Here is an 11,912-nt window from a genome sequence, read left to right on the forward strand (position 1 = left end):
CAATATTTCAGCATGCAGATCTTCCGTGTGCATGACTACAGTACATGTGTTCACAGTTCAGGGTGCACACGTTTGTTCCTTCAGATGTAACGCTCTCATGGGATCACACCCTCTCACATATATACAGTAGACATCTACAACTAAACAAGCACATGTAATCTCGCTCACATTTGCTGATGCACACACAAAAAAGCTGACGTACATACTGTGCATGTAGTCTGTTCTTTTCTCGACTCTGTAACTCCTTTGTCTCTTTCTCTCACACACACACACACACACACACACACAAACACACACACACTTTTATACTGTATATTTAACTCTGAAGCTTTTCACTGGTCTTCTCACAGCATCTAAATGAGAGCTTTCTACGGCTTTCTAATAGAGAATGCTCTGTCATGCCATGCTCTTGTTTTTGCAGCCCCACGTCCTTCATTAATTTATGGAAATCCTGCAGTTTTCAAATCCAAGAAGTAGCATATTTAGGAGGACTCATGTCTCTGCACTCTAATGCTGATGTTCTTGAAATCTTGGGCTTTTTTGTCCCCCTCCCCTCAATCCTCTCTCTACCTGTGCTCATTCCCCCAGGCTGAGACAGGTCAGCACGACTCTTTCTATCCATTGGTGTAGACAGAGTCCTGTGTATCCCTTGTCAGTTGTGATTAGTGGGACGCACGGCAGGAGAAGAAGCGCTAACAGCGAGCGATAGGAGCAGGAGGAGGCCAGGTCCTGTCCATCACCTTTCAGCACATGCTTACTGAGTGCCAGACAGCCCTTTCAGTGCAGTGTATCACACAGGACAGCTGCCAACTCCAAGTGTGAGCTGTTTTTTTTTCACCTTATCAAAGCCCATGGGTAACTTCTTTGGAAGAGTTGAAACAATACTGCTTCATCTGACTCGTTTATTTAATGGATGAAAGGAACAGAAACATTCCCTCTTTACAAACAGAAGATATGTGCAAGAAAAAGGAAAGAGTTGAAGTCAGTCAGAAAACAGGAATATGCAAGCATTCATTTTTCTTGTAGGATACTGTGGTGCACTCATGTTGTGACATTGTTGATCCTCTTATACTTTCACTACTATATCTGTGTGGTAATGTAATATAAAATGATGCAGGTTATGTTATAAACTGGAAAACAAAACAAAAATTACAGTTCTGCCAGATGTGGAATGTCTGAAACAACACCATGTTATCAGCTGTGAAAGCCAACAGCTGTCCTTGTTTTCCTGCAAACTGTCAATGACCAGGAAGACTGAAACTCATCATAACCTGCATCTTTCCCCTTACGAAAAGCATTACTTTATGGTCCAGATGTAAATATCACTGCAGTCCTCAGCAGCCACTGCACACAGCATCTCCAGACAAGATCATTGTGAAAAAATAATGTTTCAGTTGTCTCCACAAACACAACTAGAGGCCATTCTGAATTACACTTAAGAATTTTAACGACTGGGGAATGCACGTAACCGTCTTACCCTATTAGGCAATGTCATGGTCCATTGTAAAAGAGGAATCTTTTTATGAGGAGCAATTCATCAGACATCTGGTTTGGATGTTGCATGGGGGGTCATCTGATGTGACCTCAGTCCTACACTGGCCTCTGGGTGTGGTGGACACATCTGATGTATACTTAGGAAGTGTGAATGTCCTACAGAGTTGTTTAGCATTTAACCTCTTCAGCCTTCAGCCCCTATGCTCTACTCATATCCGATTTGAAAATGAACTGATCACATACCTTACACTTGATTTACACTTCAGGCAAATCTGGTTGTAAATAGCTTTCAATAATCTTAAATTGAACTATACATCAAGAGCAGCTTGCTGTATGATCACACTTTGGCAGGCATTGTAATGTTATACAGCGTGATTCAGAGTTGAAAGACTAAGGAACAGAAGGAAAAAAGAAGAGCAAGCCGGTAAATGGAGTGATGGAAACAAGTTTACATTGTGTTTGGCACTTGTGTGCAGAGTGAGATCCATCCAACGTGTTTACCAGCCCTCATGGGCAACGGTCGGCTCATGGCCAAGTTTCCACTGAGGGGCTGTGGACACCCATCTCCACACAGACACACACAGACATATGCCACCACCACCATATACACAGACATGCACGTGCACACACTTCCTGACAGTCATTCATCTGCCCATGTGTGTTCACACACAGTTGTCCACAGAACAGGGGCTTTCTAGGCTGGACACCCAGAGGAATCGACAAGCTTCCTTTCTCTGTAGAAACATGGATCTGACCTGACGTTGTTACTCAAACTGTAATTAGTCCGTACTATCTTGTATTACACAATCAGGGCAAAAATGGAGCAGGAACCTATAGTAGAGCCAGCTACATTATGTATGAGTCTGGGTCAATCATTTCAACATCCGCCAAAATGTTCCTATCAATATTCCAATTCAAATCATGTACTGTACAATCCAGGGATTCACTAGCACAAGAGAGCTATAGGATTAAGATGCCTAGACAATTTTATAAATCATAATATATATCTACTGACATAAAATACTCAAGCCAAAGATGATGAGACAAAGCCAGTATTATCAGTGCAAACAGTAATTCCCATCTGTTATATGACAAATACAAGAATATGTGATCTAGAGCTGAACTGATTCAGCGATTAATTCATCCCCAGCAGATTCATCTGCACCAATTTTGATTATCGATTGGTCATTTCAAGCAAACTTGACAAACATTTGATTATCCCAGCATCTCAAATGTGTGGACTTGCTTTTCCTTGTCTTACATGATGGTAAACTGAATATCTTTGGCATTTGGACTGTAAGTCATACAAAACAAGACAACTGATGACATCACCTTGGCCTTTATGAAGGCTTTAGGATTTTCACAATTTTCTAATATTTTAAAGACCAAACAATGTCTTGATTAATAGAGAAATTATCTGCATTTTAATCAATAATGAAAAGAATCCACTGCTTACAGTTCACTGCAGTGTACTGGTGAAGAGGAAAGGCTCTGTCTGCCACCTTCCTCCTGTGTTTGTTGGTAAATAAAACTGCTGACGCTCTAGACATAGCAGACTGTAACATACTGTATCTAAAGAAGGGTAATAAAATGTCATACCAAAACAGTGTGTGTCTGTATACAGCACATGCACATTAACACAAACAAACACACACAGGGGTTTAGCAGATGGATTTTTGAAAGCTGACGCCATAAAAAAAAAAAAAAAAAAAAAGCTTGTACAGAGACTGACAATAGTTGTTTTGGTTTTGATTCAGAATCTGAATTGTTGCTCATTTTTATGCATCTTTAACAGACTTCAAATAAAAATGTATCTTGTCTAAAACATTATTGAACAACTAAACAAATAAAAAAAGTGCACAAAACTGCTTCAGGAGAATTTGTATTATTAGATTTTTATTTGACATGGACATCACAATTACACGACAAACCAGATGCATTGCTTGAGTGTTTTAGCACACATGCTAATTTCCTACACCTGTCCACAGGAGGCTTTTACAGAAAACAAACTAACCAAAAAAAACTGTAGTAATAATAACAATACTAACAATAAAAGTAATAACAACTAGAAAATTCCACAAGAAATTTTGACAGTGTGCCTACTACTTTGTGTACATCCGAATAACACTGGCTAACAGTAAATCTGCTCCTGAAAAGGGACGACAACACGGCCTACAGTAAAGAGTCTCCATGATAGGAGGAGGAGTTTGTGTTTGGCTATTCAGAATTTTCGAGAAACTCTATTCAAACTTTGAAATGTTAGGGTAGTATTCAACTTTCAAATCACATTAATACTTTTTGAAATATTCAACCTTCTTTGAAGCCCTTCTGACATTTTTACATTTGTGTGTTTTGGATAGAATGTACAGACTCAGAGTTGGGGATCCAACTGACTGAGTGAGGAGCAGCAGATGCAAATTTATATTTACTTTACTATACCATCCACAGTTTTAACTCGCATGCATTTATTTTACATCAAAATGTAGGGAATATTGTGTCCTTTGTAACAATACAAACAGAGCCAAAAGTTTAAGTCCGGTGAACTCCATGGTTACATGTCTGCGACCGGCACAAATATCCCTACATTTTGGTCAAAAAAATGTAGGGAGAAAAATTTACAATGTTGTGCCTTTTCTAACAATGTACTTGGGGAGGCAAACAGACTTTCACATGAGTCGCAGTGAGTTTCCAAGTAAAGCGGTGTCCACCAATTGCCACACTGCCTCCTGTATTAAATCATACCAGAAATACCAGGAGGATTGCACAGGCTGATCAGCAGGCTGTCATGATATCTGTCACAGTATTAAACATTAAGCAATAGAAGTTAGGGTTTTTGAACTAGAAGCAGGACTATCTAAGGTGCGCAAGAGTCTCGTCTCTGTGAAAACAGCTGTTGGTGTTGAGGCCTGAAGTCAGTTAGGAGTCAGTCCATCATGATATCATGTTAGCTGACAAATAACACTTCTTCTCCTTCCTTCCTCTCCTCCTCCTCTCTTCTTTTTTCCTGTCCTCTCTTCCTTTCTTCCTCTCCTCTTTTCCTCTTCTCCTCTCATTTTCTGTATGTGTTAGAGGAGGGAGGGGGAGACTGTTTGTTTGACAGGTAAGAAATGTCCATTTAATGATGATTATACCTCTGAAGTTCCTTTCTTAATTCAAAAACGAGTCTTAATGGCAAAATATTATCATCACCAGAGAGATAAAAGTCTGGCGAACGCATTGATGTGTTTTTTATGTTTGTGGCATCAAATATATGCGACACAGAGCAGGTAACAAATAGGGAATTATCTTTTCATTGTTTCTATTGGCAGTTGGCATGAACAGAGCCAAAAGTTTAAGCCCGGTGGAGTTACATCCTTGCGACCTGCACAACATTTCCTACATTTTCACCAACCATGATGTATGAAGAGTGAAAACTGTAGGGGAGAGAGCAATTTGTTCGGAAAAATTTCAGAGAATTGTACTGCAGCTTCACCCTCTGTCCTCCCCTCTGGGAGACAGTATCTTTAATGGGTCAAACATGTAAATTTAATGATAATTATATATCTTAAGTTTGTTCTGTAATTCAAAAACCGTGGGTCCAAATGTCAAAAATGTTATCATCACAAGAGAGATAAAAGTCTGGAAAACGGATTGATATGGTTTTTATGTTTGTGGTGTCAAATATATCCGACACAGAGCAGGTAACAAACGGAACCGTCTGCATCCTTCCAGATATTTGTTTTAATTTTTTCTATCGGCAGTTGGTATGAACAGAGCCAAAAGTTTAAATTTCAGAGAATCGTACTGCAGCTTCCCCCTCTGTCCTCCCCTCTGGCTCTCAACATTCCGTCCCATACACACACATTGGAAAATCTGAAACGGTCTGAAAACTGGACGATACATAAACTGTGATTTGGTAGAAACCGTGTTTGATATCAGAATGCCCATTCAGCCGAATGAAGGCCAAAGTCTTGTCTTCGGTTTAAACTTTTAATTATTTTTCTACATTTTAGTATGGCGATACAGTATGGCCCCAAAGAGTTGTTTTGAGCTATGTTAAGTGATTTCCTGAAGATTTCCCATTTAAGTCTATGGGAAATTTCGCGCCGGCAAATCTCTTAGAAAAGTCAAAGCACACTATTCATGATCATTACACACGTTTTGATGTATTTATGTGCATGTGTTGGCAACGCTCTGTGACTAGTAAAGGGACAAAAATGTTGCGGAAGATGAAGAATAAGTATGGGGGATAATAGTCATTCTGCTGATTGCTGCTATTGCAGCACATCGGCACACTGAATAACAAACAATCTTAATGTATTGATGGTTGTTATTTTATAAAAAGGTCAAATTGGCTGTACATAATCATAACGCATGCAAAAAGTCAGCAGTGTAATGCACCACGGTACTTGCGATTAATTATGACATTTTTTTAACTTTATTTGAGAATTTTCATTTCATTCTACTTTAGAATTTGACACCATTACATTGCAGAGAGAAATATTGTGTGCCAACTACATTTATTTGACAGCCATAGTATCTAGTTAGCTTACAAATTAAGAGTTTACCTAAACACAAACAATGAGCTCATAAACTGTGATGTATTGTATAGAATAAATTACCCAACAGTTCACAAAATAGTTCAAATTAGCTCCACCTCTACCAACTACAACACTCAAATGCTGCTTACAAATTAATGTGTTGGTAATAATAATCCAATATTATAATATATACAATTATAACATTCAGAGAGGTGCAGGACAATATTTTGCAACAACATAATATGCAATTATACATTTTGTTATGGACAAACTCTTTATATAATCTTAATCTGCTTGCATGTTTAAATAAAATGTTTTTTACTATATATGTCTCCATCATGCACATACAGACAGAACATGTGCACACTAGTAGGGTTCAGTTTTTGGAGAATGATGGGAAAGAATATTGGGATTGAATTAGAAGACAGGTACTTAATTCACTGGTGTGGGTGGGAGCACTGCGGGCAGAGAAAGATAGAAAGTTGAAACACTGCCTAAGATGAATAATGCAATTCCAAGGTTTGAGTGGGAAAGGAGCCACACATTTTATTGCATATATATTCAGGGGAGTTAGGAAAGTTGCATGTATGAGTTTTGAATATTTCATATCAAAGTTTTCAAAGCTGATCTGCCACTGCAGCTCACTCAGACCATGTGGCAGTTAGCTGGCGTGGGACGTGCTGCTTGTCTTAGACACTAGATATCTGCTTGAGCCTGGGATTTATGCTAACCCAGGAAAATTGCAGGAACTTGTGTTATATATCTCTGTCTCTCTTGTTCGGTGGAGTACAGATTTACTTCCTAAGCCTTCTCAAATAATGCAAAATAAAACTGTAGATCATGGCTTGACACACCAGGCAGCCCCATGTAATTGGTCTATGTTTGTTCAAGACATGCCAGGAAAAACACCGGCCGTCCACCTGGTATGAGAGTTGTCCAGGACACAAAAGTCAGCTTTCATATGGGCATCTGGACCAGCCAAGAAAGGCCAAGGGAGCTAACTGCTCACTTTTATTTTTTCGACGTCAGTTTACATGTTTTCCTAAACATGAGGAATGCTGCTGGGAGCTCAGGCCCAGAAACAGATCCTTAGGCTCCATTCACTTGTTAGGGAAACAGGGGATCATGGGTAAAGTGCTTCACGGCAACTTTCCAGTCGGGAAAAAAGGATGAGGGTAATGGACAACCTTTTCCAAGAGCATAATCACAAACAACAATCAAACAGATTCTTATTGACTGCAACATACTTGCCTTGTTCTGTATGTTTAAATAACTAATTACTGGGAACAACCATCATCACTGTCGGGAGAAACTGCGCAACTCCAAGTTTTGTTGATTTACTTCAACTGAAAGATCACAAGGACCTTCATGGAATGACACAATCCCATGACTGATGAAACTATTTCCAAGTCAACTGGAGTCAAAGATGTCTGACTGTTTTGACGGCATGCTTTTTTTGGGCTTTGAGCTGTTAAAATCATGCATTATAACAATATATACAATATCACTGTCTAGAACAAATAGTACATTTTTCTATATCAACAATGTAACACATGACAACTTTACTGCTTTGGTTTGCTTTCCTTGCTGTCAGCATTATTATATGGCAGCAGCAGGTAGCTGTTTTCAGTGGAAAAATTAAACTCTACCTGCTCAGCACCAAAGAAAGTTAGTAACTAGCTGGTGAACACAGTGGAGCATTTAGCAGCTAAAGAGCCAAATATTTCCCTCAGGAGTTGGCTGAGAACAAAAACAGAGCTAAAAGACCAAGAATATTGGACTTATTCGCCACATGGACACAAACCAAACCATCCTCATACCTAAACAACATTATCACAAGCGGTAGTCGCCTAACAAGAAACATAATTGTCAGTCGTTATGAGCTGCTTGCATAATCAACAAGGCTTAAAGGATGGTGTATGGTGTACAAACATGTTTGTCTTTTGACGTTACAGTCTTATGTTACCTTACATATGAATTATCCAAATAAATTGCAGGCAAAGAGGTTTATAGATAAAAAAAAAAAAAGTGAGCACCCTAAATTTAGGTATTAGAATTAAGAGAGGAAAAAGTCAGATTCCAAGCTATATGTAATCATTTAGTAATATTGCAGGCTGGCAGACCACTTTATTCTCCTGGGATATAAATATGCTATTGGAGAATGTGTCTGGCTGCTTAGGGAGTACTTCATACACAGAGGAATCTGAAGTACATGCTATTGGTCTTTCAAATGCCAGACACAAACAATCATCAAGGATAAAAACCTACGGAACAATTTAGGGTACCACTCAGAATCAGCCAACAGCTGTGGTCTTTCAGTGAAGCATGCAAGTCAACTTTCCTCTCCTGGGGCCAAATCCTCCAAACTTCAGACATTCTTATATGTCAGTTTTTCTGAATCACTTGTCAGGTGATTTACCGTAAAACACGATTTAGCTCTGTGATGAAAAGGAGAGAATGAGATTTCAGTTCAATGTTGGCTAACCTATGGAGGGTTGGCGCTCAGTCTCAGACAAAGACAGCAGACTGGCACCTAAACAGAGGGAGAGACAGAGAGAAGACAGGACACCACAGCAGACTTCCTGTCCCCGAGAAGCAGCAGAAGCACACTCGGCTTGATCCTGGCTTTGTCCAATCAGCTCGCATCTCACATAGCTGGTCTTCATCTCTAGATTCTGACAGCCCCTCTCTCTGTTTCTGTTTTTTTGTAACTTTTATTTGGGACATAGGCTTTTAAGCTGCCATGTATCCCCCACTGTTTGTACCGTTTATCCTGGTTGCCATCACATAGCTTGGCGCCGGCACACGTCAGGTTGTTCTTGGACCAGAGAAGAGGAGGAAGTGATCTAAAAAGTGTGTGGTCTCTCAAGAGGAAGCAGGCAGATTGAGGCCTCCATTTACAAACTCTCACTCTCCACTCCTGTTCCCTTCTCTATCAATAACATTTTATGTGAAACACCTAGCCTACATGGTTAATAAACTGAACAGAGACTTTTAAGGCAACGTTTTTGCCTCTTAAATTGAGACTATAAAGCATATCCGCCCCTTCACTTCTCTCTCTTCATCAAGTGGGGAGGAGGGACTTAAAATATCCCATTAAAAACTGCGTTAGGACAGTTGTGTAGACGGCAACAGACTTTAAAATGCCTATTTAGTCTTCCCAGTGACGGTTTGACGTCATTTAATGGAGGAAAGGCTGTCTTAAGTAAACTGACAAAATTGAGAAACCTCTCTAACAGCTTACAGTTGTCATTTGGTTAAGCCTGAGCGTTGTAAACATCAGGGAAAAATGGTACATGATCCTTGCCGCTCATGAGCCTCTGCTGAGTACAATATGTGCTATAAGTTTATATAATTTTAAAGATGTAGCTCATAACACAGGAATGAAATAAGTCTTACTCGATACTACCTTAACACCCTGTTATAGTTTTAGAGATCCAAGCAGATATATCTAGCAAAACATCATGTCATTCATAAGTTAAAGCCTGTAGCAGTAAATTAATAATCAGCTTTGCAAATCCAGATGTGCTGTAGAGGTGGACTGAAGGAAAAGAAAGTGCAAGGCCCTATACCTCTGAGTTTTTAAATCACCTTTCTATTATGAATTAATATTTCCTCCATGAGTAAAACAGCAATCTTTGCTTTTATTAAAAATGCATTTTTCTCCATATTCATATTTTCTGCAATCTAAGCATTTCCAAGCCCCAAAACCCACAAGGTGTTAAAGGGAGACATTTAAGACGTTTTGGCTAAAATGTCAAACTGATGCCGGTGACAATGCACTTCTCGTGTTTGTCGGAGCACTTTATCCTTCCCATGTTTTCCTTTGTTTTTTTTTAATGTTCACATCATGTCACTTTCTCTATTTTGTCAAGTACTCAAACCCTAAATATGTTTACTAGATTGCCATGGAAATTGAAACAAATATAAAACCGTCAGTTAACAGCAGCTCAGCAAAAGCATTTGATTGGATTAATCTATAAATGCAGTGCTTTGTTGATAATAGGGATTTCTCTGATTGACATTGTTTAAACAGAGATTCAAAGTTGGCACAGAGAAAGCACGTGTGTTTAATTTAGCACAAAACCCTAGATTTCATTGCTATATTTTGAAGGCATAAAATTACAAAAATTTAATTTCTTCAATCAAAGCTGTATTTGCATTTCCCTGGTACTAGATGATAAGCTTTGTCTGACTCCTCTTTTGTTTAGAGCAAAATAGATTTGGTTCAATTTACAGAAGACATGTGTGCCCCAGGATACACTGAACATTAGCTTGTGTCAGGACTGTTTATAAGAACTTAGTGCATGCACAGACACTCTGTACCAACAGATCCCTGTTACCCTTTAAAGGCAAAGCCAGTGGAGGTACACATTATTGTTGAACTAGTGATTGAGAATGAGGCATTCACATGTTTGAGTCTGAGTTGCCCCAACCTGAAATACAGTGATGAAGTTTTCAGCCTCATGCACTTTTTCTCGTAAAATATCTTCCATTACAGTCGGGAAGAATGTTGTTTGAATCTGTGGGTCTAAGGCAAAGGACATCAACGGAATCTGGATTCTCCTGTGTGTCGTCTGTATTCTGTGCTAGCATGCTTTTGTATGAGTATTCTTTTAACTACAGGAGTCCTTATGAATGAAGTTTTAAGTCAAGGTCATCTTTTCCATGAATTTCTTTTTATGTTGACAAAACATTTTGCTGACTTTCAAACACCTGTGATTGTTTTTTTTTCTCTCTTATTCAGGAAACCGTAATGAGCACTACTGAGTACAGACGGAGCAAAATCTCTCAGAAAATATGGTGCTGAAACATTTCTCTGGGTCTGCATTATGCACAAGTTATTCACGGCTCACTAGGAGCATTCAATAATTAAAGTGCTAAAATGGCATATGTTTAAAAATTTAAACACCCCCCTTTTGCCTTACCTGTGCACTGCACCTCTCACTGTCCTACTAGTTTGATGTGCATGATGGGGGGATGTGTCATATAGCGACTTCAAGAGGATACAAATAACATTGTTGTAACACAGAACACCCAAAAGGAAATAAAAAGACAAGACATGAAAAATGTCATAAAGAAATTAGGATTTCATTTTAATTTGATCGATATTTGAGGGTCATAATTATAATAATTTCTCTGTTGGAAATATGTTAGTGACAAGACCATTCTTATCTGACTTTGCTATGATGGATTGGATTTTAAAATGTTAAGATAAAACACATAAATGGATGTAATTATTTAGACGATACATCATCAGAAATGAAATCAAACAAATACAGGCTGCTATGCAGCAAAAAAATAAAGAAATTACAAACTGAAAAAATTCACTGGAAAGATTGAATAAAATATGCACAGAATAGTGTGATGGGAGCTGCTGAAGTGTGTCCTATCCCTGTGGTATCAGATTAAGGGTTTAATGACTTCCAAAGGCCCAGGTCATTTCCTGTCTGTACTTCCTGGTACTCAGACCTATGTGTGTGTTGGACTTGGACTTTCCCTGCAGCCCTCCACTCTGCTTGGCCTCAACTGGACTGTACCCTGGGGAGAGGGCCTAAACGTAGTCCAAGTGGTAAAAGCCAAATACTTGGAGCTCTAAGAAAGACAAACCATCAGGCCCTGGCACTGATCTAATATGTGCTAGGCAAGAAAATCCAGCACAGCTTGTTATTACTCCGGTCTTGATTTAGCAATGCATTGGCAAATGTATTGAGTAATCTATTTGATTTAACACGGAGAGCAATGATTTCATATTTGTCCAATCATGAAAACTTCAACAGCAGTAGTCAGAAAAGTAGTTTAAAGTCAGTTTGTCAGCATACACAGTATGTATCTACACCAGGCAGTGTTCCTCCCAAGCACCACCTATTTCCCTAAATGCACCAATCACAGGTTGTA

The sequence above is a fragment of the Perca flavescens genome, chromosome 8 (assembly GCF_004354835.1).
Source record: "Perca flavescens isolate YP-PL-M2 chromosome 8, PFLA_1.0, whole genome shotgun sequence".
Classification (NCBI taxonomy): Eukaryota; Metazoa; Chordata; class Actinopteri; order Perciformes; family Percidae; genus Perca; species Perca flavescens.